The sequence below is a fragment of the Pogoniulus pusillus genome, chromosome Z, assembly GCF_015220805.1.
Source record: "Pogoniulus pusillus isolate bPogPus1 chromosome Z, bPogPus1.pri, whole genome shotgun sequence".
NCBI lineage: Eukaryota > Metazoa > Chordata > Aves > Piciformes > Lybiidae > Pogoniulus > Pogoniulus pusillus.
This window is the reverse complement of record NC_087309.1, coordinates 40357631-40385002: the sequence shown is the minus strand read 5'-3', so window position 1 is coordinate 40385002 and position 27372 is coordinate 40357631. Positions and strand designations below refer to the sequence as shown.

The 27372-nt window shown below is 48.3% G+C and overlaps 1 protein-coding gene across 2 annotated transcripts in view; it reads left to right on the top strand.

Annotated features, from left to right (window-relative positions):
• MCTP1 (multiple C2 and transmembrane domain containing 1) overlaps positions 1-27372 on the top strand; it is a 411441-nt gene that overhangs the window by 94044 nt on the left and 290025 nt on the right. The window lies entirely within an intron of this gene.

Below are 27372 nucleotides of genomic sequence, written 5' to 3'. Positions count from 1 at the left end.
GTCACTGCAAAGAAAGCAAGGCAAGAGTATGGTCAGTCAGCAGCTGGAGATGAGAAATGTTGAGGCTCTTATTGTTGACCTTCATTCCTACTTAACAGCTAGGACACTGGATGAGAAGACTGCCAACCAAGATCTGAGATACTTAGCTATGGTCTGAAGTAAGCTCAGTGAAGATGAGGCTCCGGAAGCTCACAGAGGCTTATGAGATGACAGTATAGAGCTGAGAGTGTAAGGCAGAGATGTAAGTGATATAACATGAATGACTAATGAGATAGAAGTGAATTAAAACTGAAAAGGAAAAAAAGCTTTTAACAGGCACAGGAAAATTATCTCATTATTACACCTGCTTGTGCCTTTTGGAGAGAGAATTAGAACATGTTGGGATGGAGCTTTCTGAAAACCCTGTTGTTTTAGGCAAGATTTGGTGGTGATTGTTAAGCTGGTACAGTCTGGAGAAGAGTGCTGAGGAGAAGCCGCTGAGGGAGCTGGGGGATTTTAGTGTGCAGAAGAGAAGGTTGGGGGAAGACCTCTTTGCTCTCTACAGCTCTCTAAAAGGAGGTTGTAGTTAGGTGGAGATTTGTCTTTTTTGCCTAGTCTCAGGTGATAGATGGAGAGGAAATGGCCTGAAACTGTGCCAGGGCAGGTTGAGGTTGGCTGTGAGGAACAATTTCTTTGCTGCAAGAGCGGTCATGGATTGGAACAGGCTGCCCAGGGAGGTGGTGGAGTTGCCATTCCTGGAGGTGTTGTGGAAACATGTGGCCATGGCACTTGGGTCCATGATTTAACAGCCATGGTGGTGTTGGGTTGATGGCTTTTCCAACTCATATAATTCTATGATTCTGTGATTCTGTGATCACTTGCCACACCCTGAGTCATAAGAGTGGTGCAGCCACAGATGCAGTGGAGTGCAGGCTCCTGAAGAACTTCTCCCAGATGTCTGGCTGAAAGTGAAAGCAGCTCCTGCTTTCCTGTTTGTCTCAGATGAGATTTTACTCTCATAAAACGTTGATGGATGAGTTTGTGCTTTTATTCCACACCATTGACTGTCTTGGCCGCAAAGTCCCATTGCTAGCTCATGGTCACCCTGTTGTCCAACAGCAGTTCCAAGTCCTTCTCTGCAGAGCCTGTACTGTACCCCAACCTGTACTGGTGCAGGAGTTGTTCCTCTTCAGATGCAGGATGCTACCTTGCCCTTGTTGAACTTCATAAAGTTCCCCCTGCCCAACTCTGCAGCCTGTCCAGGTCACTCTGGATGGCAGCACATCCTGAGGGGCTGTCATCCAGTTCTCCCAGTTTGGTGTCATCAGCAAACTGGCTGAGGGCTCTGTCCCTTCATCCAGGTCGTTGATAAATACATTGAACAGAACCCATTAGTCACCCCTGGGGAACATCAGTAGCTAAAGCCTCCAAGTAGACCTGCTTCACTGCCCACAGTTCTCTGAGCCCTATCCTTCAGCCAGTTCCTAATCAATGTGAGTGCCCACTCAGCCAGTCCACACTTCTTAAGCTTTTCAGAGTCTCTATCACAAGCATGGGAAGTATCACAGAAGTTTAGATAGCTGTAGCAGATGACATTTTCTTGCCAGACACAGGAGACTCTTGGAGAGCACTCCAAAGCAGTCATCTCAGTGATAGCTCTGGTAATGACTTTTATTCCCTGAGAGGAAGGCAGTGCAGTGTAATAAATTAAGATTTCACTAATGCATGGTAGCAGTGAGGGATATTCACTTCTAATTGCAGGAATGACTTCTGTGCCTCAGTGCTCTGCAGCTCAGAATCCCTGCAGAATGCTCCTAGCCTGCGATTGCTCATTGTCTGTAAGGTTTACTCAGGGAGACCCTTTCCTCCATACACACTTTCCTGCACACCGAGGCTGTGGCACCTGTGTCTGTGCAGCTTCTTGCTTCCAAGGGATAGTAGGAACCTGCCATGGAGTGAAATCATGGAACCATAGAATGGTCTGGATTGAAGAGGGCCTTAAAGATCATCTAGTTCCAACAACCCTACCATGGGCGTAAACACCTCCTACTAAACCATCTTCTCCATGCCCTGTTCAGCCTGGCATGGAACACTTCCAGGCTTGGAGCCTCCACAACTTCCCTGGGCACCCTGTTCCAGTGTCTCACTACCCTAATAGGGAAGAATATTCACCAAATACTTCATCTGAACCCTGCTTTTTGTAGCCATTACTCCATACCTGCTACTCCATACCTTTGTCAAAAATCCCTCCCCAGCTCTTCCATAGCCTCTTCAGATCCTGGAATGCAGCTCTAAGGTGTCCCTGGAGCCTTGTCTTCTCCAGGATGAACAACTCCATCTCCCTCAGCCTTTACCCAAAGGGGAGAATCTCCAGCCCTCTGATCATTTTCATGGCCTCCTCTGGCCCTGCTCCAACAGGTCATTGTCTGTGCTGTGCTGAGGACTCCAGAGCTGCTCCAGCACTGCAAGGGGGAATCTCAGCAGACCCCAGCAGAAGGGCAGAATCCCCTCCCTGCCCCTGCTGCCCACACTACTGGGGATCAGCCCAGGGCAGGGCTGGCTCTGGGCTGGCAACTCTCAGTGCTGCGTCATCTTCAGCTTTGTTCCTCTCAGCACTCCCAGGTATTTCTCAATGCTTCTCTCTACTCGTTCTCTGCCCAGCTTAGATTTGTGCAGTGGATTACCCTGACCCAGGTGTAGGACCTTGCCTTTGGCTTTGTTGATCTCCACAAGATTTGCTCAGGCCCACATCTCCAGCCTGTCCATGTCCCTGTGGATCCCATGCCTCCCTGCAACGACACCACACAACTTGGTTTCATCTGCAAGCTTGTTGAGGGTGCAGTTGTTAAACAGCAGCCCTCAGTGCTGACCCTTGAGGAACACCACTCATCAGTGCTCTCCACATAGAGATCAAGCTGGCAAGTTGGACTGGATGACCTCTGGAGGTCAGACCCAGACCATTCTGTGATTCTGTGATGCTAACGACCATCACTGTTTGAAAGCGATCATAAAGCCAACTCATAACCCACCAAATGTGTGCAGATGACTGCAGCCAGATAACCCCAACCAAGGCTTTGTGAAACAAAGGAATCAGATATTGGCTGCTTCTTTCATCCATGCAAAAGGTGGTGGTGGATGATTGTGTTGTGCTTCATTTCAGTTGTACGCCCTATGTGCTCTATCCATCTGTGAGGCAGACTGCTGAATCCTTCTTCAGTGACTGCAAATCAGGGGCACAGTGATTAATTTTCATAATTACCTTCTCCTCTGCTTTGAAATGTTACTTTTTTTTTCTTAATGAAATCAGAATGCACAGCTGGTATCAAGACAGGTATTAATCTTCTGAGCCCAAAGCTTGTGTTGTGTAGTTCATAGAATCAAAGAATTGCTTAGGCTGGAAAGGACCTTAAAGATCGTCCAGTTCCAGCCCCCATGCCATGGGCAGGGACACCTCCCACCAGCCCAGGTTGCTCAAAGCCTCATCTAGCCTGGCCTTCAACACCTTCAGGGAGGGGGCAGCCACAATTTCCCTCAGCAACCTGTGCCAGCATCTCCCCATCACTCAACAATTTCTTCCTCCTCTCTAGTCTCAATCTTCCCCAAGCTCAAAGCCATTGTCCCTTGTCCTGGCACTCCCAGTCCTTGTCCAGAGTCGCTCTCCAGCTCTCCTGGAGCCCCTTTAGAGATACTGCAAGGCTGCTCTAAGGTCTCCCTGGAGCCTTCTCCTCTCCAGGTTTAACAGCCACAATTCCCCCAGCCTGTTCCATAAGGGAGGTTCTCCAGCCCTTTGACCGTCTTTGGGGCCTCATCTAGACCTGTTCTGACAGAGGGTCTCCATTCCTTGGCCAGTGGACTAAACAATATGGACTCTAAACTGTTCATTTAAGTGGAGTCTGCATGCTGTGAGCATGGTACAAAAAGGAACTAAAATGTTTCATTTTAAAGTCTTTTGTTATTGATACTTACATTCCAGACATGAGGACATTTGGGAAACCACAGAATCACAAAGAACCACAGAATGGTAGAGATTTGAAGGGACCTCTAGAGATCGTCCAGTCCAACCTCCCTGCCAAGCAGTCACCTAGAGTAGGTCACAGAGTGGGTTTGCAGTATCTCCACAGATGGAGGCTCTGGCACCTCTCTGGGCAGCCTGCTCCAGGCTTCCATCACCCTCAAATTGCCCAAGTTCTTCCTCATGTTCAGGTGGAAGTCCTCATGTTCCGGTTTGTGCCAGTTACCTCCTGTCCTGTGAGTGGGCACTGCTGAAATAAGCCTGGCCACATCCTCCTGACACCCAGCCTTGAATCAGCATTCATCAGATCTCCCCTCAGACAGCTCTTCTCTAGACTAAACAGCCCCAGGGCTCTCAGCCTTTCATTCTTGTAGAGATGTTCCATTCCCCTCAGCATCTTTGTAGCCCTATGCTGTCCCCTCTGCTGCAAGTCCCTGTCTTTCTTGAAATGGATAGCCCAGAACCAATATCTGCTTTGCCTGCTTTCAGTGCAATCTACAGCTGCTGCTTCATGTCATAGACTTCTGCAGATCTTCTAGGTATTGCCAGCCCCTTTCTTGCCCTGCCACTGCCATACTTCAAGTGGCCTTCATACAGAGATCTGAAACTGCTTCTGGGAGGCTTCTTCTCCTTTCAGAACTATTTTGGTCAAGGAGTGACGCAGAGATCTGGGTTGATTGTCACTAGGAACAGATGCATCACTTCAGACTGTGCCTCTGAAGAGTATTAAATATACTATCTCTGCCTGCTTAGTCACTTAGGATATAAAAGTCAGTGGAAAGAATAGCAGATCATGAGCAAGCTTCTGAGGCACATTAGAAGTTTTAATGTATAGTGCAACATTGCAGCTTCCTGCTGTGGCAGAGCATTCATTTCTGGATATTCTGATTAAAAAAAACCCAAAAGATCACCCTTAGCAAAAATCTTACAGAACCATTGTGTGTTTGTTCCATAACTGTGAAGGTTCTCTCCAATGTGCACAGGTGTTTTCTCTCACCAGTGGTGTTCCCCATGGCTCAGTGCTGGGCCAGTTCTTTTTAATGTCTTCATCAATGATCTGGGTGAGGGGTTTGAGAAACTCTCAGTAAGTTTGGATGTGACATTCAGTTGGGTGGCAGTGTTGATCTGCTGGAGGTTAGGAAGGCTGTGCAGTGACCTGGCCAGGCTGAATCCATGGGCTGAGGCCAAGGAGATGAGGTTGAACAAGGCTAAGTGCTGGGTCCTGCCCTTGGGTCATGATAACCCTATGAAGTCTTCGGGCTGGGGGCAGAGTGGCTGGAAAGTGCCCATCAGAAAAGACCTCGAGGATGCTGGGTAACAGCAACTGGAAATGAGCCAGCAGTGCCCAGGTGGCTGAGAAGGGCACCAGCACCTGAATCAGCAATGGTATGGGCAGCAGGAGCAGAGCAGGGATTGTGCCCCTGGACTGGGTACTGTTGTGGCTGCACCTTGAATCCTGTGTTCAGTTTTGGGTCCCTCACTCCAAGAAGGACATTGAGGGGCTGGAGCAGATCCAGAAAAGTGTAACAAAGGTGGGGAAAGGTCTGGAGAAGAAATATGGGGAGGATCAGCTGAGGGAGCTAGAGATGTTTAGTGTGGAGAAGAGGAGGCTGAGGAGCGACCTCATTGCTCTCTACAGCTGTCCGAAAGGAGGTTACAGTGAGGTGGGGGTGAGGCTCTTCTCAGGTGACAGAAAGAGAGGAAATGGCCTGAAATTCTGCAGGAGAGGTTGAGGTTGGCCATGAGGAACAATTTCGTTGCTGCAGAAGTGGTCATGGATTGCAACAGGCTGCTCAAGTTGGTGGTGGAGTCACCATTCCTGCAGTTGTTCCAGCAAGGTGTGGCCATGGCACTCGGGGCCATGGTTTAGTGGCCATGTTGGTGTTGGGTTGATGGTTGGACTGAGTGATCTTGAGGGATTTTCTGACCCAAACAGTTCTGTGATTCTGTGAAATTATAAAGTGCAGCAGAGTGTTCACTGAACTGGGTGATAACAGATGTTGTGGGTTACTTTTTTGTAACTTTTATCCCAGTCTTATGCTGTGAGATGTCTTACATCTCACAGCATAAGTGGAGCAGTGGTTAGTGAGCAAAAGGTGAAGGTACAACAGAACCAAGTCAAAAATCAAAAGGCTTCCACCTGAGCTTGAGTTGGGCATTAGGTAGAGCATCCAAGTGTGAAAGCTTTCCTTGGAATCTTTCCTTGGTAAAAGCTGATGGCTCTGAAAGTCAGCAAGAAGTCAGCAAGTGCATGGTCAGGTAACAAATGATTTGCTAAAGCCAGAGGGTTTCTTGAGAGCTGGTAGATGACTAAAGGCTGGTTTTTTTTTTCTGATTCTCATCCCTTCCTTTGCTGGCAAACAAGCACTTGCTCTCAGCAGCAGGTTGTTGATGTTGTATTTGATGTCTCTGCTGTGCTTTGGCTATCACCCAACTGTCTGTTCGTTCTTTAAGTGCCAGAGAATAAAGAATGGTGTCAAACACTTCATAAAGGATCAGTGTCAATCTTTCTGTTGGTGTACTGTGTGAACACTGACATCAAACATGATCACAGAATGGCTCAGATTGGAAAGAACCTCAGAAATCATCTACTCCAACCTTCCTGCCTTGGGCAGAAACACCTCTCAACTAGACTCAGCTGCTCAAGGCCTCATCCAACCTGGCCTTGGACACCTCCAGGCAGGAGGCATTCACAGCCTCCCTGGGCAGCCTTTTCCAGAGTCTCAACACGCTCACACTGAAGAACTTCTTTGAATCTAGTCTAACCCTGCTCTCCCTCAGCTTCAAACCATTTCCCCTTGTCCTGTCTCTAGACAACCTTAGGAAAAGTCCCTCTGCAGCATTCCTGCAGGATCCCTTCAGCTACTGACAGGCAGCGCTAAGGTTCTCCTGCAGTCTTCTCTTTTCCAGGCTGAATGACTCCAGCCTGTCCTCACAGCAGAGGTGCTCCAGTCCTTGGATCACCTTTGTGACCTCCTCTAGACTGACTCCAGCAGCTCTGTGCCCTCCTTCTGCTGGAGACATAGAATTGTTTGGGTTGGAAAAGCCCTCTAAGGTCATGGAGTCCAACTGTCAACCCAACACCACCATGGCCACTAAACCGCGTCCACAACTGCCATGTCCACATGTTTCTTGAGCATCTCCAGTGATAGGGACTCCACCACCTCCCTGGGCAGCCTGTTCCAGGACTTGACAGCTCTTTCTGGGAAGAAATTGCTCCTCATGGCCCAACTTCAGGCCATTTCCTCTCCTGCTATTGCCTGTGTCCTGGGAGAAGAGACCAACCTCCACCTCACTCAAACCTCCTTGCAGGGAGTTCTAGAGAACAATGAGGTTTTTCCTCAGCCTCCTCTTCTCCAAGATGAACACCCTCAGGTCCCTCAGCTGCTCCTCACCACTTCCATGCTCCAGACTCTTCCCCAGCTTTGTTGCCCTTCTCTGGACATGGTCCAGCCCCTCAATCTCATGACTGGCAGCACAAACAGCTGCCAGCTGTTGCTGTATCAACAAACGCACGTTGGGAAAGTTCTTTGCAGCACCATCACCACCCAGGTATCTCACAACCGTTTTAACCCAGGTTCTAGCTTCTCTTTTCTGATGGTGACTGAGGACTTCTTGGACAAGGCTGATGAACATGAGTTCCTAGTCAAAGATGTCTCAGGACCTTTGTGAAGAGTCAAACAGATTTGAGAATACCTGACAGAGCTTGGCAGGGAGCAGCCACATCTACTCAACCCTACATCTGAAGTGGTGGCTATTGGCCGCAGCCCTGACCCAGGAGAAGAGGCAGCTTCTGGAAGGAGCAACCAACAAGAAGTGTCATAGAATTGTTTAGGTTTGCAAAGACCCTTCACTGCAACAGTATTAAACCTTAAAGGTGTGGAGTCAGTGAGGCTTCAAAAGGCATTGGGCAAGGAGAGGGAAGAGGAGTCTGAAGGCAGTGCAGTTCACTTGGTCTCTCCTGCTCCCTAAGGAGGACAGGAAATCCCAGAACAAAAAAAAACTTCCCATTCATTCACTGTTTAATTTTGTACCTTAAGAGCTGGACAATCCATGGATATGTTGGTGTGCAGTTCATAGCTGGTGCTGAAGGTAGTGGCAGAACTCCTTCTGGAAGGTCAGGCACTGCTCAGATAGGTGGTGCTTTACTGGGAAGTGCAGTGGGTTGCAAAAGACATCAGAAACATTTCCTGGTAAAGCATCACCCAGCTGAGCAGGGTCTGATCAGACAGGAGGGTCATGTAGGCAAGTCACAACCACCCCTCCAGGCTGTGCTTGAAAATGGTTGTGTGCATTTTTACTGTCATCACCACCTGCCCTCTGACAGGAGTGTGACGTTATATTGCACACAGTAACAGTGTAGATCTGGAGATCTACAGTGCAGACCTCTGGAGGTCATCCAGGCCTGTCACCCTGCTAAAGCAGAGGCACCCACAGCAGCCTGCCCAGGGTCACAATGGCCAGGAGGGGTTTGCAATCTCTCCAGAGAAGGAGACTCCACAACCTCTCTAGGGAGCCTGTTCCAGGCCTCCAGCACCCAAATTTCTCCTCCTAGGTTCCAGTTTGTGCCCCTTGCACCTTGTCCTGTCACTGGGCACCACTGAGCAGAGCCTGGCCCCTCCTCTTGCCCTCCACAGTCCCTTTAGCTCTTGCTGCACATTGATCAGATCCCCTCTGGGGCTGCCCTTCTGCAGGCTCTCAGCCCCAGGGCTCTCAGCCTTTGCTCCTCACAGAGATGCTCCAGGACCCTTGACGTCTTTGTATATCCTTGTCTCTCCAGTATATCCTTGTCTCTCTTGAACTGAGGAACCCAGAACTGGACTTTGGACTCCAGATGGGGCCCAGTGTTGCTCATGGACAAATTTTGAACTACTGAGGCTTGATTGCCGCAGGGCTGTTCTGGCCTCACCTCCTACAGGATATAAAATTCCTGTGTTTGCCTTGTCTCATTCTGTGGCTTTTTCTTCTCTACCTTCTCAAATGTTTTGAAGATGAAACTCCTTTTTTTGCATAGAATCAGGTTGCAGAACTGTGCCGATTCTATAAAATGTGACTCAAAACATGAGGCTTGGCTTCTGCTGGAGAAAGTTTGCCTCTTGCACAGTGTGGAATCATAAACAGGGTTTCTCCTGGCTATCTGGAAGGCTATCTGGAATCAAGATTTCAATCTTACTGCAGCTCTGTGCCAAACTATGCTATGAAGTTTGGAAAGGCTGGACCTTGAGGTCCTTAAATTTACTGTGATCCATTGCTGAACCTCTTAATCACTTCATTTTGCTTTAATGAAAGGTTGGAGCTAGTCATTAGAATGGCCTGTTGTCATTGTTGTCATCAATCCATCAGGATGCTGCCTTCTCTTTCCTGCCTGTCTCCACAGCTTTGGAATCAACTCAGCTTTCACGTCCAAGAAGATACTCAGTGATATTTGGAATATAGACAAGATGTCTCCTCCTTGATTGTTGACTCTCACTAATGGCTGCATGGTGGTGCCCAGGTCTGTGTATTATTGAGGAAGCACTTAGAGGGCTGTTTCCTCTTGTTTCATGAAGTGTTGCAAGGAATTGGTTTTGAATCTTCTCCTTGTGGTTGAAAACAATAAACCAGGTGGTAGACAACTCATTTTGTTGCTTTGATCTGATAGTTTTTGTAAAGTATTTTTGCTAGACAGGGTGTTGTGAGGCTTGGTTTTGTTGGTTGCTGAGAACTGCCCAGGAGGCAGCAGTGCCCTCCTGCATCCCAGCAGGCAGCTGTGTGCTGGGCTGCACCCAGAGTAGTGTGGGCAGCAGGGCAAGAGAGAATTCTGTCCCTTGACTCTACTATGCTGATACCTCACCTCCAATTCTGATTTCAGTTCTGGTGTCCCCAGCACAAGAAGGACAAACAGCTACTGGAGAGAGTCCAGAGGAGGCCACAAAGGTGATGCAAGAGCTGGTGCAGCTCTGCTATGAAAACAGGCTGAGTGAGCTGGGAGTGTTCAGCCTGGAGAAGACTCTGGGGAGACCTTAGAGTTGCCTTCCAGTAGCTTCAGGGATCCTGCAGAAAGACTGCAGAGAGACTTTTCCTGCGTGTGTCTAGAGAGGACAAGGGGGAATAGTTTGAAGCTGAGGGAGAGCAGGGTTAGAATGGAGCTGAGGAGGAAGTTCTTCAGTGTGAGAGTGCTGAGACTTTGAAACAGACTGCCCAGGGAGGCTGTGGATGCCTTCAGCTTGGAGGGCATTGAATGCCAGGTTGGATAAGGCCTTAAGTCTAATAGAGGAGTGTCCCTGCTCAAGGCAGGGAGGTTGGAGTAAATGATCTCTGAGGTCTCTTCCAGCCTGAGCTGTTCTAGGATTCTGTGATTCTGCATCGATCAGTGAGCAATGCTTTGAAACTGGAGCAGGGGAGATTATCAGGGGTAAATTCTGCACAAGGATGGTGGTGAGACATTGGAACAGGTTGCCCAGGGTTGTGGTTGAGGCCCCTTCCCTGAAGACACTGAAGGTTAGACTGAATGTGTCCCCGGGCTGCCTGCTGTAGTTGGAGATGTCCTTGCTGACTGCAAATGAATAGGACAAGATGACCTTTGGGGGTCCCTTCCAACTTGATGCATTCCATGGTTCTGTGATTCTCTGGGAAATGGAAGCAGTGCTCTTAATTTGGTCTAATTAACATCAGTGGATCATTAATAACTGACTAACATTGTGAGTTGTCATCTGTTCAGAACTGGAGATTGCAGGAATTGTTTACTATAAGGTTTATTTACTGAGAGATCTAGTAAATACCAGAGTAATTTCCTTTGAAAAAGACCTTTAAGATCAGTGAGTCATCACTGAAAAGGCAGATTCCTATTTTTATTAAATTCATCACTTGTTTTACTGGAAGGTGCAGCCTGCATTAGTGGCTTTGGCTGGGAAGGTCACACTTCTTCAAAGTATCTGCAGCAGCCCAAGGTTTCTCACACAGCTCCAGTTCTATTTTCTCCCTTAAGAAGCACATGCCTCACATCCCTCCACAGTGTCAGGTTTCATGTGGGGGCAAGTGATTTCTGTGAGCATGCCAAAGGCAATTATGAAATACCTAATTCAGTAACATTCTTGAATTACCTGTCCTTGGTCACACCGTGTTATTAATAATTCTCACTCTTCCCCATTGTGCTAAGCTAAATGGAATCAATCTCCTTAAAGTCAGGGGGGAAGAAGCAGCACGAGAGCGAAAGCGTGATCCTGCTCTTCATTGACACTGGTGTGACTTCCAGAGGTAATTCTGACAACTTCCAATCTCCTCTGATGATCTCTGGAGGTCTCTCCCAACGCCCAACATTCTGTGATTCTCCCTGTATGGATTCTGAACTAAGCTGTAAGAGACATAAAAATAGAGAGGAAGTGGCAGTTTGCAAGCGACTTTTTGTCTCACTCGGTGCAACTTCAGAGTTACCAAATGCTTCAGGTTGGAAGGGGCTGCCAAAGGTCATCGTGTCTGACTCCTCTGCAGGCATCAGGGACACTTCCAACTAGAGCAGGCTGCTCAGGGCCTCATCAAGTTTGAGCTTGAATGCCTTCAGAAATGCAGCCTCCAAAACATATCTGGGCAGCCTGTGCCAGGGTCGCCCTACCCCCGCTGTACAGAACTTCCTCCTGGTGTCCGACCTACTTCTGCCCTGCTCCAGTTCCAAACCTTTTCCCCGCAGCCCCTTCTGAGCCATCCCTCCCAAGTCTTCCTGTAGGTCCCCTTCAGATCTTGAAATGCAGCTGTAAGGTCTCCCTACAGCCTTCTCTTCTCCAGGCTGAACAGCCCCAGTCCTCCCAGCCTGTCTCCGTCGGGGAGGTTCTCCAGTCCTCTGATCATCTTTGTGTCCTCCTCTACACCCGCTCCAGCAGTCCCATGTCCTTGTGCTGGGGACTGCAGAAATGGACACAGCCTTGCAGGTGAGATCTGATCAGAACAGAGCAGCAAAGGGGCTGGAACCAGCAGTCCTCTTAGCTGGTCCTTGGGGTGTTATCCATGGAGTCATGCAGTCCTCATTTCAGACTCTGTGTGTGGGCCAGTTTCTCTCTCCCTCTGGGTAATGATGTTATGAAGGGCAGTTTTTACCAGCACAGCTACCTCCTGCACCTTTCAAATGACACTGTGCATGCCAAAAGCTTGATTAAGTTGTGACAATGCCACATGAATCGAGGCAAGGCAGTAGCTGGCTTTGGGTTGCAGAGGCAGAATGTGTGTGTCAGTGTCCAGGGTAAATGAGCAGGTCTGTGCTTGTATCGAGCCCCAGAGAAGGTATCCTCCAAGATAGATGCCCTCAACATAAGAAGGACATGGAGCTGTTAGAGTAGGTCCAGAAGAGGGCCATAAAGGTGATAAGAGGCCTGCAGCACCTCCCCTGTAGGAACAGGCTAAGAGAGTTGGGGTGGTTCAGCCTGGAGAAGCGAAGGCTCTGTGGACACCTTAAAGCAACTTTCCAGAATTTGAAGGGGAGTACAGAAGAACTGGGGAGGGACTTTGACAAGGGCTTGGAGTGTAGAACCAGGATAATGATTTCAGACTGGAAGAAGTTGGATTGAGATGAGGTTTTAGGAAGAAATTCTTCCTTATGAAGGTGGTGGAACAGTGGAACAGGTTGCCCAGAGAATCACAGAATTAACCAGGTTGGAGGAGACATCTAGGATCATCATGTCCTACCTATGGGCTTCAAGATTGGAAGTGTTCAAAGACAGGTTGGATTAGGCCTTGAGCAAGCTGGTCTAGTGGGAGGTGTCCCTGCCTACAGCAGGGAGTTGGAACTGGATTATCTTTCGGGTCCCTTTCTGACCCAAACCATTCTATGAGTGTATGGTAGATAAAGAGGATTTGGAGAATGTGGTCTGACTGCAGTGTAGGTGCTGCAGGAAATTCCTAGGTGCTGTAAGAAGTATGACTTTTGTTGTGTTCTAGGACTAACTGACATCTTAGCAAGCATCTTGCTCCATTTTTCCTGTTTCTTTAGCAAAATTTTACATGTTCAAGCATAAATATGAGCAATAAACAAACTGTCTGTATTGGCCCTTTGATCTGTTCTAAGTCTTGTTTGCTAAATGGCTAATTAGAGCATGAGGAGAGGTGAAAGCTGGACATGGGGTAGGAAATGTTTGCTTTCTAAACAAGAAAAACTGCAGATCTATGCATTTGCATCTTCAGAAGATTCTTTTGTTCAGGGTGAGCTTTTTGTCTGATGAGATTTGGGCTTTTCATAAGTAAAAAGCCACCTCTGCATTTCTTCCTGAGATTGTTTGTACTGGATCTGTGCCTTCCTGCTCACAAAGAACAAATGAAGCTGTAAAATGCAGCCTGTTAGAGTGATGCTTTTCCAAGGCCATCAGGAGGGTGTCCACTCTCTGCTCTCTTCCATGCAAGTTGGCAGTCCTTCCAGTGAATAAAATGTGCTGTGCTTTGAAAAACACATTTGAAGTAGTGTTGTCCCTAGCAGTCCATCTTCAAGATTTGTACTGGCAAAGACTTGAGGAATCCATCACAGGTTTTGGGGAGAAGCCTGGGGAAGTCTCATGAATGCGTTTTTATGAGTAGAAGGATCTGCTCTTCGTGTTCTCCAGCTAGGAAATGGCTATCATTGCAAATCAAAGCTTTGCTCAGTCTGCTCAATTACTGAAACCTCTTGGGTCCAGTCTTTCCCTGGAGCTCGTGATAAATTTTGCTCTCTGATTGTATGGAAGAAATCATTATGGAAATGAAGAAAAAAACCATGCTGACAACCACAGGGCAGGTCTTGGAAAATAAAAGGTATGCAAGCTACTAAAAAGAGAAACTGCTCATTCCCTTCTTCTATACACCACAGAAAATATTTTTCATGGTGAATTACCTTTATATTTTTACAGTGAGGCTGCTCACACTGTGCAGGAGGAATTATCTAAAGGATTAATTGAGGGATAGCAATGGAAAGAAGATCATTCATTCTGATACTGGAGCTTTGCCACAAGTGCACACAGGTTTCAGAAGTCACTGGAGCACTCAAAGGGTTCTGAGAATACTTCAGCGAAGTGCTTGGCCTGATACCAGCAAGCACAGTCCTGAGCTGCGCATCACTTCTCCCTAACAGTAAGCACCCTTAAGTTGCACCAGGGGAGGTTTATGTTGAACGTTAGGAGAAACTTCTTCCTTCATAGAGTTCTCACAGAAGTGTTTAAACAAGACAGAGACTTGGTGCTGAGGGACATGGTTTAGCTTCAGTCTTGGTACAGTCAGCGAATGGTTGGACTCAAAGGTCTTTTCCAAGCAAACTGGTTCTGTGATTCCATGTTTCTGTTCAAGCTCCCTGTGTGGCACAGGCAGGTACGAGGCACCCAGTACTAACCTCTTAGTTGGTATTAACAGAATCATAGAATAAAAGAATCAACCAGGTTGGAAGAGACCTCCAAGATCATCTAGTCCAACCTAGCACCCAGCCCTGTCCAGTCAACTGGACCGTGGCACTAAGGCTTTTCTTGAACACCTCCAGAGATGGCGACTCCACGTCTCATTGGAAGTGACCTATATAAAACCATCCAGCACAGCCTTTGAACCAGCACTGAAGGGTCACCACTGAATCATATCATTAAGGACCAGGTCTACTTGTTGTTTCAGCACTCCCAGGAACGGTGACTCCAGCACTTCCTTGAGCAGACCACTCCAATGCTTGAGGACCCTTTCAGTGAAGAAATATTTCCTGAAATCCAGCCTGAACCTTCCCTGGTGCAGCTTTGAACCATTTCCTCTGAGGGAGAAGAACTCAAAATTTTCTTGATGAGAGACTTGACATCCTGCACCTCCTCAAAGTGAAGAACCAAATGTCAGAGATGCCTTCGGAATTCACTGCTACCATCATGGCTCCGGAAGTGATCTGGCACTGGTCACTGGCAGGCAGCTGTGTGCTGGGCTGCAGCCAAAATAGGGAGAGAGCAGCACAGGTAGGGGATTCTGCCCCTCTGTTGTGCTCTGCTCAGACCTCACCTACAGCACTGCCTCCGATTTTGGGCCTCCAGCACAAGGACATCAGTCTGATGAAGTGGATCCAGAGAAGGCCATCAAGATGATCAGAGGGCTGGAGAAGCTCTGCTGCAGGGACAGTCTGGGAGACTTGGGGCTGTGCAGCCTGGAGAAGAGAAGGCTGCAGAGAGACCTTAGAGCAGCCTTGCAATATCTGAAGGAGCTCCAGGGAAGCTGGGTAGGGACTTTGGACAAGGGCTGGAAGTGACAGGATGAGGGACAACAGCTTTGAGCTGGGAGATTGAGACTTTAGAAAAAGAGAAAATGCCACAGCAGAGGTAGGGAGAAGCCTCAGCTGTCTCCTTCCTTACCTCAACACAGTAAAGTGTCATTTATGAAGTCCTTCCTTGGCCAAGGTGGCACAGAAATTAAAGCACACAGGACTACTTTAGTACAAAAGTTAGAATCTGCTGGACTGATTTGTAGGAAATATCTTTATGCATTTTTTCTTGCTTCTGACAGCTTTTACATCTCTCTTTCTGTTTAGTGGCTGTGTCCCAGTTTCAGCTTCTCTGCTGTGGTTAGTATAAAAGTATAAAAGTCCTGAGGATTGACTGGAGAGCTTTCTTGGTGGTCAGATCTTTGATGTCTTGGAGAAGACTGATGAAGTCCACTGCAGAAGACCTGCAGTGACAGGATGAGGGGTGATGGCTTCAAACTGGAGAAGAGAAGATTTAAATTGGATATTAGGAATGGGTGCTTTGTTACATGGCTCCTTAAGTTAACTTACTATCATGGATTACTCCATCAACAGACATAGGAAGAAGGTTCACAGAATCATAGAAACATTCAGGTTGGAAGAAACCCTCAGGATCACCAAGTCCAACCTATAACCCTACTCTACGAGATTCACCTTAAGCCATATTCCTAAGCACCACATTCAAACGACTCTTAAACACATCCAGGGTTGGTGACTCCACCACCTCTCTGGGCAGCTCCCAGTGCCTGACCACTCTCTCCATGAAAAACTTTTTTCCATCGAATCTAAACCTACTCTGTCCAATCTAAACCTACCCAGTCTCAGCTTGAGAGTATTCCCCCTTGTTCTGTCTCCAATTACCTGTGACAAGAGACCAGCAGCAGTGTCTCCACAACATCCCTTCAGGTAGTTGTAGACAGCAATGAGGTCTCCTCTCAGCCTCCTCTTTTTCAAACTAAGCTTTCGCCAGCTCTTTTAGTCACTCCTCATAAGATTTATTCTCTAGGCCCTTCACCAGCTTCATTGCCCTCAGCTTCATTAACTTGAAGTGTCTGGAAAAATGAGATTCTAATCAGTGGGTCCCCAAGCAGCTCTTCTCTTTTTGCATTTTCAGGTAATAATAGAGGGTTTGCAGAGAAACACAAGTGGCTGAGATTGGCAGGGTCCTACTGAGGTAATTTCTCCCACCTTGTTGGAGCTTCTTGCCCACGAGTGTGTCCAGTTAGGTTTTGGTGGTCTCCGAGAACTGAGACTCCACAGCTTCTCTAAGCAAGCTGGGGCAATGTGTGACCATCCTGACAGTCAAACCCTTTTTGGCTTGTGTTCAAATAAAGTTTTCTCTGTCTCAGTTTGTGCAGGTAGCCCCTTCCCTCCTGAGAATAGCCTGGTTCCAGATTCTGTACAAGACCCACTCTGCTATTTATATCCAAAAGTAAGATCCTCCCCAAGCCTTCCATTCTCCAGGTGGAGCAGTCTGAGCTGTCTCGGCCTCTCTCAATGGACAGACACTCCAATCCTTCCATCATCTTTGTGGCCTTTTCCTGGACTCACTACAGTATCACAGAATCACAGAATTTCTTAGACTGGAAAAGACCTTCAAGATCATCAAGTCCAATCATTAGTTTCACATTGACAAGTAGCTCCATGTCTTGGTTGGTTTGGGATTTTTTGGTAGTTTGTGGTTTTTTTTATTTGTTTGTTTGGGTTTTAATTTTGGAGTTTTTTGGTGGTGGTGGTGGTTTGGTTTGTTATTGTTTTCTTTTCTTTTTTGTTTTTACTTCCTCTTCTTAAATAAACTGAAGATCCCAGACACACCAGTACAGATGTGGCCTCACCACTGCTGAGCAGAGAGGCAGAATCACCTCCCTGGACCTTTGGCAATGCTCTGCCTCATAGATTCATAGATTTATGGAATCATTGAATTACAGACGAGTTTAGGTTGGAAGAGATCTTAAAGATCATCTAGTTCCAACTCCCTGCCATGGTCAGGGACACCTCCCGCTAGAGCACAAGAAGCCTTTGGTCACCTTTGCTACAAGAACAGGTTGCTGACTCATGGTCACCTTGGTGTCCATTAGGACATTGTTAATTGCAGAGCTGCTTTCTAGCTGATCAGTCCCCAGTGTCTACTGATGTGGTGCATCTCTGGGGACAGGACTTGTCACCTCCCATTTTCTCCAGATTATCCAGGTCCCTCTGGATGTTCCTGTGACCATTTGGTGTGCTGGCCAGGTGCACAATGAAGGCCATGCCCTGCTCAGTCTTCCAGCTGATGAGAGATGATACTAAGCAGACTGTCCCCTTGGGGTACACTGGTGGTGACTGGCCCCCAGCTGGACCTTCTGCTGCTGATTCCACCACTCTCAGCCTGGCAGTGTAGCCAATCTTCAGCCTGGCTTTCTGTGCTCCTCTGTGCCCTGCAGGGGCAAGGCTGGAGGAATGTAAAGATTTCTGTGTGCTCAGTAAAGCTGTTGTTTATTTTTTACTGTTTGATTTTTCAGATTTGAGTATGAAAGTCACTGTCTCAGTGAAGTGTGTTTGATTCCATCTACAGGAATACTTCACGTGGGCAGGAGTAATTAATAAGAAATTCAGAAGATGGATGCTGTCAGTAGGCAGGGAAAAACAGAGGCATTAGTCAAGGTGCAGGGGAACTGGTACAGGCAGTTTAGCTCATGTAAATTATTCACTCCAGTTGCATCACAGTGTTGGTAGCATTAGTTGGATGGGTAGATGAGCAGGGAGTGGTGTGAACTACTTCTGTGGCCAGCAGGTCAAGGGAGAGGTTTTCCTCCTTCTCTGCTCTGCACTGGTGAGGCCTTTCCTGGAATACTGTGTCCAGTTCTGGGCTTCCCAGCTCAAGAGAGACAAATGGCATTGGATTGGAAGGGACTCTCAAAGGGCATCTTGTCCAACCCTCCTGCAGTCAGCAAGGACATCTCCAACAAGAGCAGGTTGATCAGGACCCCATCAAGCTTGACTTTCAGTAGGTCCAGGCATGTAGCCTCCAACACATCTCTGGGCAACCCGTTCTTTATTTCACCACCTTCATGGTGCAGAAATTTCACCTAATGTCCAACTTAACTCTGTCCTACTCCAGTTCCAAACCATTGCCCCTCATCCTAACCCCACAGGCCCTTCTGAACAGTGCCTCCCCAGCCTACCTGTAGGTCCCCTTCAGATATTAAAATGCAATTAGGACGAAGAGTCACTGGAGAGAGCCCAGAACGAGGCCACTACGATGCTGAGTGGAGTAGAATATCTCTCATATGAGAAAAGCCTGAGTGCCCTGGGGCTGTTGAACCTGGAGAAGAGCAACCTGAGAGGGGACCTGCTCATTGTTTATACATATCTAAGAGATGTTCTCTATCTGTTAGGAAGGGGGGGCCAGACTCTTATTGATGGTGCCCAGTGAAAAGAACAAGAAGTAACCTGGGAAGTTCCATCTACACATGAAAAGGAAGTTCTTTACTTTGAGTGTGGCAGAGCCCTGGCACAGGCTGCCAAGAGAGGTTGTGGAATGTCCTTCTCTGGAGAGATTCAAACCTCTCTGGCCATTGTACACCTGGGCAAGCTGCTGCAAGTGCCCTGCTTTATCAGGGAAGTTGGACTGGATAAATTCCAGAGGTCTCTTCTAACTACCACCACCATACTGAGATGCTGTGTTGTGGTTTCGGTTGCAGACCTCAAGCTTGGTGGCATTGCCCGAGCTCAAGGCTGCACAGCCTGAAACACTTCCCTGCTGCTAAACATGCCTGTGATAGACATTCATCAGCAGTGGAGGTGTCTCCATTCTGTGGAATTAAGGAAAAGGTTCTGTCATGTTAATGAAAGTTCTTCATCTGGCAGGAACATAGCACCTGTCACTTCTGCGTTGAGGGCTTGTGCCTTTCTGATTGGACCTTGCTACAGCACTGAAGTTGCTGCCTTTTCATTACCTGGAAAGTGTTTCCTCCTTGTCATGCCAGTCTGAACAAGACCTCATTAATTTGAAATGCTAATTCAGGAACTTCTAGATTGCCCAGTTCAAGAGAGACAGAGGACTATTGGAAAGAGTCCAATGGTGTCTGTGAAGATGCTGAGAGTTCTGAAGCATCTGTGAGGAGCAAAGGCTGAGAGCCCTGAGGCTGTTGAGTCTGGTGAAGAGCATCCCCATAGGGGATCTGATCAATGCTCAGCAAGAGCTGAAGGGGCTGTGAGAGGCAAGAGGATGGGGCCGGGCTCTGGTCAGTGGTGCCCAGTGACGGGACAAGGGACACTGGAGCGTACTGGAACCTAGGAGGTTCCATCTGAACAGGAGGAGAAACTTGTTTGATGTGAGGGTGCTGGAGGGCTGGAGCAGGCTGCCCAGAGAGGCTGTGGAGTCTCTTTATCTGGAGAGATTCAAACCCCATCTGTCCATTGTGATCTTGGGCAAGCTGCTGTGGGTGCCCCTGCTTTAGCAGGTTTGCTGGACTGGATGATCTGTAGAGGTCCCTTCCACCCTCACGATGCTGAGATTCTGGGATCCCATTACCAGTGAGATTGTTTGTTTTTATTTCACATGACTCTCATATGCCCATTACCAGCACTGACACCCCAAACTGCTTGGCTTTCTTCTGCTTTCCGTGGGCTGGACTGGATGATGTCCAGAGGTCACTTCCACCCCACACCATGCTGGATTTCTGTCAAGCAATGCTATAAACCTCTTCCAGGTGTTATTTTTCCTGTTGAATGCTAGAGTCAAATCTGTGAATTTGGATGCAGCTCACAAAGTTGTAGAGTTTTCAGGAGAAAGCAACACTGCTGTTGTCTAAGTGAAACAGCTGAAAGAAGTTGTCCCACTCTCTCAGGCAAGTGAGCAAGGCATTGCTCAGGTGACTACATCAGGCTGTAGTTAATCACAGTTTATTATTTCTCAATGTGAGTAAAGAACCTTTTCAGCTGTTTGTTTCCAAAGCCAAGCCAGCTGAGATGTGCAGGTGGATCCTGCAGAAAGAATGTTTGCTTATTTGCCTTAACAGAGGATGCACATTTCAAAGACACATTACTCAGTTCTGCAGGTCCATGGCTTACTGTTACATTTCTCATAGCTGAGAGCTGCAAGACCTGTCTTGCCTTCCTCAGAACTGATTTGTCATCCCTTTTAATAAAGTTTCATAAACCAAATTGGCTAAACATTCGTTATTGCAACAATACATCATCCTCTGCCTTCTGGAAATGAAAAAAAAACCAAGGAGACCAAAAAAAGACTTTCTCCCACAGTGGTGGGAGATGCTGCAATGTTTTGTGCTCAGTACCATATCTTTTCATCCAAGCATTCATCTGAGCACTCTGCATAGCATTTCTCAGCCCATACATACTGCCTTTGTCCCTTTGCTGGTGTGCAAGAGAAGATCTCAATGGCTTTTGAGGAAGCTCTCAGCATGAGGGCTGAGGGGACCGGTTGTTAGGACTGACTGGATGATGGAGAGCCCAGAAGGCATCACTCAAGAATCACAAAATCATAGAATCACAGAACATTAGGGGTTGGAAGGGACCTCTGGATTCCAACATTTCTGCCAAAGCAGGGTCTTCTAGGGCAGATCACACAGGAACATACCCAGATGGGTCTTGAAAGTCTCAAGAGAATGAGACTCTACAACCCCTCTGGACAGCCTGCTCCAGGGCTTCAGCACTCTCACAGTAAAGAAGTTACTCCTCCTGTTGAGGTGGAACCTCCTGAGTTCCAGTATGTGTCCATTGCTCCATGCCTCAAGAAGAGGACACCTTCTCAGGGAGGTGAGAAATTCAGTGATCTCCTTCTCCTGGTGTCATCCACAAGTTTAAGGGTGTTGCTGGGCTGGACCCCCAGCAACTGCATCCCTGTTTCAGAATGGTGTTGTTGGCTTGGGTAGCAAAGTACTGTCCTTTATCATGATGAAAGTGATGCCTGTTTTACCATCTTTCAAAGCCACTACTGCACAGAGCTCTTCCCAAGTGGGTTTCAAGCTGTGTTTTGGTGTTCATTAGTTTGGATAACCTGGAGTTTAGGACTTTGAAGACACAGAACAGTGAAAGGTGACATTGCTTTCAAAAAACACAGCCCTTATAATTTCTTGTTTCATTGTGTTTTGTCCTCCGTGCCTTGATCTTCCTCTATGGAAACAACCTGAGATTCTTCAGAACTTGCAATCAATTGAGAGCAGTGACCTTGAGCCACCTGGGCTAGTGGGAGGTGTCCTTGCCCCTGGCAGGGGGTTGGAACTGGGTGCTCTTGAAGGTCTCACACAGCCCAAACCAGTCTGTGATTCTGTGATTCAGTCTAACAGTGAATTGTTTTCCAGAGCTGCCATCAGGGAGGTGACAAGTCACAGGATCACAGGATGTTAGGGCTCGGAAAGACCTCTGGAGATCTTTGAGTCCAACCCCCCTGCCCGAGTAGGACCATAGAGTCCAGAGCAGGTCACACAGGAACACATCCAGACAGGGCTTGAGAACCTCCAGAGAAGAAGATTTCACAATCTCTCAGAGGAGCCTGTTCCAGTGCTCTGTGAACCTTCCAGTGAGGAACTTCCTCCTGCTGAGGTGGAACTTCCTGCACTGTCGTTTACATCCATTGCCCCTTGTTCTGTCACAGGGCACAAGTGAACAGAGGCTGTCCCCTCCCTCCTGACCACCAGCCCTCAGATATTTATCAACATTGAGCAGATCCCCTCTTAGTCTTCACCAGATCACAAAGGCCCAGGTCCCTCAGCCACTCCTCATAGGGCAGTGCTGCAGCCCCTTAATCGTCTTTGTAGCCCTTCCTTGGACTCTACCCAGTAGATCCCTGCCCTCCTGAACTGGGGAGCCCAAAACTGAACAGAACATTCCAGATGAGGTCTCATGATGGCAGAGCAGAGTGGAAGGGGAACCTACCTCAGTCTGGTGGCCGTGGTCCTCTTAATGCACCCCAGGATCCCATTGGCCTTCTTGGCCAAAACGGCACATTGCTTTCCCGTGGATAGCTGCTTGTCCTAGTTCCTTCTCCAGAGGGCTGCTTTCCAGCAAATGGTGCTGTTGCTTTTGTGGTCTCTCTCACTGCAGTGTCTGAGTGCTTTGTTATTCATCTGCAAGGTGAGCAAGAATCGTTACCCTGCTTCCAGTGCTCAACATCGAGGCTTAGAGGGATTTAATGATAGGGGCAAGGGCGGGTGCAGGTGGCTGAAGGCACCGGAGATACACACATTCTTGCCTGGAGAAGAAACTTCACTCCTGCTCCTTTCTGAAAAGAAAACTTGGATGATTTGTGGAAAACACATCTGGTGGCAAAGAGTAGAGGTGCTCTGGGGACCTATGGGGACAGGCTGGGAGAGCTGGGGGTGTTCAGCCTGCAGAGAAGGCTCCAGAGAGGCTTTAGAGGAGCCTTCCAGCACCTGGAGGGACTCCAGGAGAGCTGGGGAGGGACTTGGGATAAGGACTGGGAGTGCCAGGGGGAGAGAGAATGGCTTTGAGCTGGAAGAAAGGAGATTGAGCCTGGGGAGGAGAAGGAAATTCTTGGCAGTGAGGGTGGGGAGACACTGGCACAGGTGTATGGCACAGGAAAATAAGGAGGGGAAAAAAGAGGGGGGAGAGGGGAGGGAGGGACAGGGCTGGGCGTGGCAGGGGTGGGGGCGGGGCCCGGGGCAGGCAGGCAGCCAATCATATGAGGTCAGCCACGTTGAGTGGCATCTCCTCCCACAGGGACTGTGGATGTGCCCTCTCTGGAGGTGTGCAGGGCCAGGTTGGATGAGGCCTTTTGCAGCCTGGGCTGGAGGAGGTGCCTCTGCCCATGGCAGGGGTTTGGACCTGCATGATCTTTCAGGTCCCTTCCAACCCAAACCAGTCTGAGGTTCTGTGAGTTACTCTCTCTGGTTTTGTGGGCTGCTGCTAGTGAGAAGTCTGACAAAATGTAAGTTGTCTTTACCAGTTGGCATGGAGATGTTGATACTGTCGTGTCTGTGGTGATGTCTGTGTCAGGTATGTGTCACCTTCATCATCCTTCTTCATGCCAAGGGAGTGAGGATGTTTTGAGGTTTCATCTGCACCCATTTCCTCTGATTTCTACTACTTGCTGGCCCGGACCAGCCGGGCAAGGCCTGTCCCTCTGTCCTGGCACTAGTGAGGCTGCACCTAGAACCCTGCCTTCAGTTTTGGGTCCCTCACTCCAAGAAGGTCATTGAGGGGCTGGAGTGGGTCCAGAGAAGGGCAGCAAAGCTGAGAAAGAGTCTGAAGAACAGGGCTGGGGAGGAGCAGCTGAGGGAAGACCTCATTGCTCTCCACAGCTCCCTGAAAGAAGGTTGCAGTGAGGTGAGCGTTGGTCTCTCCTCCCAAGCAACAGTGACAGAGCGAAATGAAACAGCCTCAGGCTTCCCCAGGGGAGGTTTTGGTTGGACATGAAGAACAATATCTTCTCCTTGATGGGGGTCAAGTCCTGCCTCAGGCTGCCCCGGTCAGTGGTGGAGGACTTTCAGAGCTTTCAGAGCTATGCAGATGTTGTGCTCGGGGCCTTGGCTTAGTGGTGACCTGGCAGTGTTGAGTTAACTTGGACTCAGTACTTTGAAAGGTCTTTTTCAACCAGAACAGAACAGTTCTATGAATGCAGGAGTCTGTAATTCAGTGCCTCAGTTCTCATCCAGGACTATAAGGGCCTATGGTCACAGCCTCTGTCCTTGGGCAACTGGGGTTGGCCCAACCCAGTTGCAGAACTTTGCACTTCAACTCGTTAAGCCTCATGCAGTTCTCACTGGCCCTCTTCTCAAGCCTGTGAAGGTCCTTCTGGATACATGTTTCTGAGCAGTGCTTGTTTCTCACTTGTGGGTGCTATGTTAGGTTTACTGCAAAGAAACTAAACCCTAAAAGATTAAGAACTCAGAAGCAGTCTGATGGACATAACAAGGCACAGAAAGGAATACAGAATCAGTCACAGAATGCCAGGCTGGAAGGGACTTCAAGGATCATCTGCTCCAACCTTTCTGGGTGATGGTGTAGTTGAAATGAGCTCGTCCAGGCCCCTGCCTAGTGTAAGAGAGTCCATTACTTTTCTTGGGAGATGATTCCAGTGTCTGACTGTTCACATGAGGAAACATTTTCTTCTGCAGTCTGATGGAAATCTGCCCAGCAGAAACTTGTCCTCATCACCGTGTCTTTTCCATGGAACTCCTTGTGAAAAGGGGATCTCCATCCTCCTGGTGGCCAACCTTTAAGTCCTGGTCCATGACTGCAAGGTCTCCCTTTACCCTTCTCTTTCTCAGGCTGAAAAAAAAACAGCTCTGTCAGCCTCTCCTCACATGGTAGGGCTGCCAGGCCCCTGACTATACTTGGGGCCCTTTTCTCCACACTTTCTAGCTTGTCCACATCTCTTTTTTACAGCAGGGACCAAAACTGGAAGCAGTGCTCCAGGTGTGGTGTGACCAGTGCTGAGTAGGGTAGGACAAAGACTTCTTTATCTCTTCTGGTGATGCTCTTGTTGGTACCACCAGCATCCTGTTGACTTTCTTTGCCCCTGCAGTACATCGTTCACTTGTGCTGAGTTTGTTGTTCACCAAGACCCTCTCCACATGACTGCTTTCCAGGTGAGTGGATCCCAGTCTGAACTGTGCTTCTGGCTTCTGCATTCCCAGTTGCAAGACCCTGTAGTTGTCCACACTGAACTTGATAAGGTTCTTGGTGTCTTACTTCTTTAGCCTGTCCAGGTCTTCTTGGAAGATGGTTCTCCCTTCTGGAGTGTCAGCCTCCCCACTCATCTTGGTGGCATCAGCAAACTTCATCAGGATGCTCTTGATCACAGGATATTAAGGGTTGGAAGGGACCCAAGGAGATCATCGAGTCCAACCCTTCTGCCAGAGCAGGACCACACAATCTAGCACAGATCACAGAAGAACAGATCCAGACAGGCCAGAGAAGGAGACTCCACAACCTCTCTGAGGACCCTCTTCCAGTGCTCTGTGACCCTTACAGGAAAGAAGTTCCCCCTTGTGTTGAGGCAGAACCTCTTGTGCTGCAACTTACACCCATTGCTGCTTGTCCTGTCACAGGGAACAAGTGAGCAGAGCCTGTCCCCCCCATCCTGAGTAGCCCTCAGATGTTTATAAACATTTATTAAATTCCCTCTAAGTCTTCTCTTTTCCAGACTAAGAAGTCCCAGGTCCCTCAGCCTCTCCTCATAAGGCAGTGCTCCAGTCCCCTAATCATCCTTGTAGCCCTCCACTGGACCTTTTCCAGCAGATCCCTGTCCTTCCTAAACTGGGGAGCCCAAAACTGAACACAGTATTCAAGATGTGGACAGAGTAGAGGGGAAGGAGAACCTCCCTTGATCTGCTGGACACACTCTTCTTAATACACCCCAGGATCCCATTGGCCTTCTTGGCCACTGGTTACAGCTCTCCAGCTAGACCTAGCACCATTGATCACTACTCTTTGAACTCTGTCTTTTAACCAGTTCCTAATCCACCTCACTGTCCACTCTTCCATCCCACACTTCCTGAGCTTGCTCTCTCATTATGGGAGATGGTGTCAAAGGCCTTGCTGAGATAGACTACACCCACTGGTCTCCCTGAATCTACTCACTCAGTTATGGCATCACAGAATTCTATCAGATTAGTCGAGCATGACTTCTCCTTGGTAAGTCCATGCTGACTACTCCTGATAACCTTATTCTCTTCCAAGTGCCTTGAGATGCCCTCCAACAGGAGCTGCTCCATCATTTTTGCAGGGATGGAGGTGAGGCTGACTGGTCTGCAGTTTTCTAGAACCTCTTTCTTGCCCTTTTTGAAGACTGGAGTGCCATTGGCTCTCCTTCAGTCCTCAGGCACCTCTCCTATCTGCCACCATTTAGCAAAGATGATGGAGAGTGGCAGAGCGATAACCTCAGCCAGTTCTCTCAGTATGCTTGGGTACATCTCATCAGGGCCCGTGGACTTGTGAATGTTCACTTTGTGCAATTGATCACTAACCCAGTCTGCAGTGACCAGTGGGGAACATTCCCTCCTCCAGGCTTCCTCTCCTCCATCCAGGTTTTGAGTACATAGGGGAGTTCAGACTGAAGCAAAGAAGGCATTCAGCAACTCTGCCTTCTCCGCATCCTCAGTTATCAAGGCTGCCTCCTCCTAACATCGAGATCACTCTTGAAGATATTAAAAATCACTGGGCCCAGTATTGCTCCCTGGGGGCCCTCATTTGTGATTGGCTGCCAGTTCAAGAAAGAATCTGAACAAAACACAGAGATTTTAAGGAGACATTTCTCTTTCTGCGCTCAAGATTGAAGCTAAATGAAAGCAAGATTTGATTTTCTTCAGCAGATAGATTAATGAAACAGATGAACTGACATGGTAAAGGTGTAAAGCTGAACAGACATCATGCCAGACGAAGAGCAAAGCATACCCAGATGTAATGAGTGACCTTAGTCACAGTCGAATGTGTATTGGAATTCAGTCAGATGAAAAATGCATTTCTTATCACTTCCTTCTTATCTCCATTCCTGGTTGTTTTTTTCGTCTTCTTTTATTTCTGTAATGTCCAGGAAGGAATTAGTCTGAAATGTTATGGGATGAATGTGAGATGGTATCTGAATACTGGTTTTATATCTCGAGACAGCTTAATTGTAGAAAGACTAGCAAAGCTGGGGAAGGGTCTGGAAAAGAGGGCTGGGGAGGAGCAGCTGAGGTAGCTGGGGTTGTTTAGAATGGAGAAGAGAAGGATGAGGGGAGACCTCATTGGTCTCTCCAGCAACCTGAGAGGAGGTTGCAGTGAAGTGGAGTTAGGCTTTGTATGCAACAAATGATAAGACAAGAGGAAATGGCCTCAAGTTGCACCAGGGGAGGTTTAGGTTGGACAGTAGAAGAAACTTCTTCATGGCAAGTGTTCTCAGAGACTCGAACAGGCTGCCCAAGAAGGTCATCCCTGGAGGTGTTTCAGAGGCAGAGATGCTATGTTGAAGGACATGCATCAAAAGTAGCATGGCCAGCAGGTCGAGAGAGGTGATTCTGTCTGGTGAAGTACCTGTAGTTCTGAGGCTCCCGAAACAAGAGAGGCATGGACTTCCTGGAGTGGGTCCAGAGAAGGCCACCAAGATACTCAGAGGGCTGGAGAACCTCTCCTACGGGAACAGGCTGAGAGAGTTGGGGCTGTGCCGCCTGCAGAAGAGAAGGCTGCAGGGAGGGCTTAAAGCTGCCTTCCAGGAAGTACCTGAAGGGGCTTCAGGAGAGCTGGA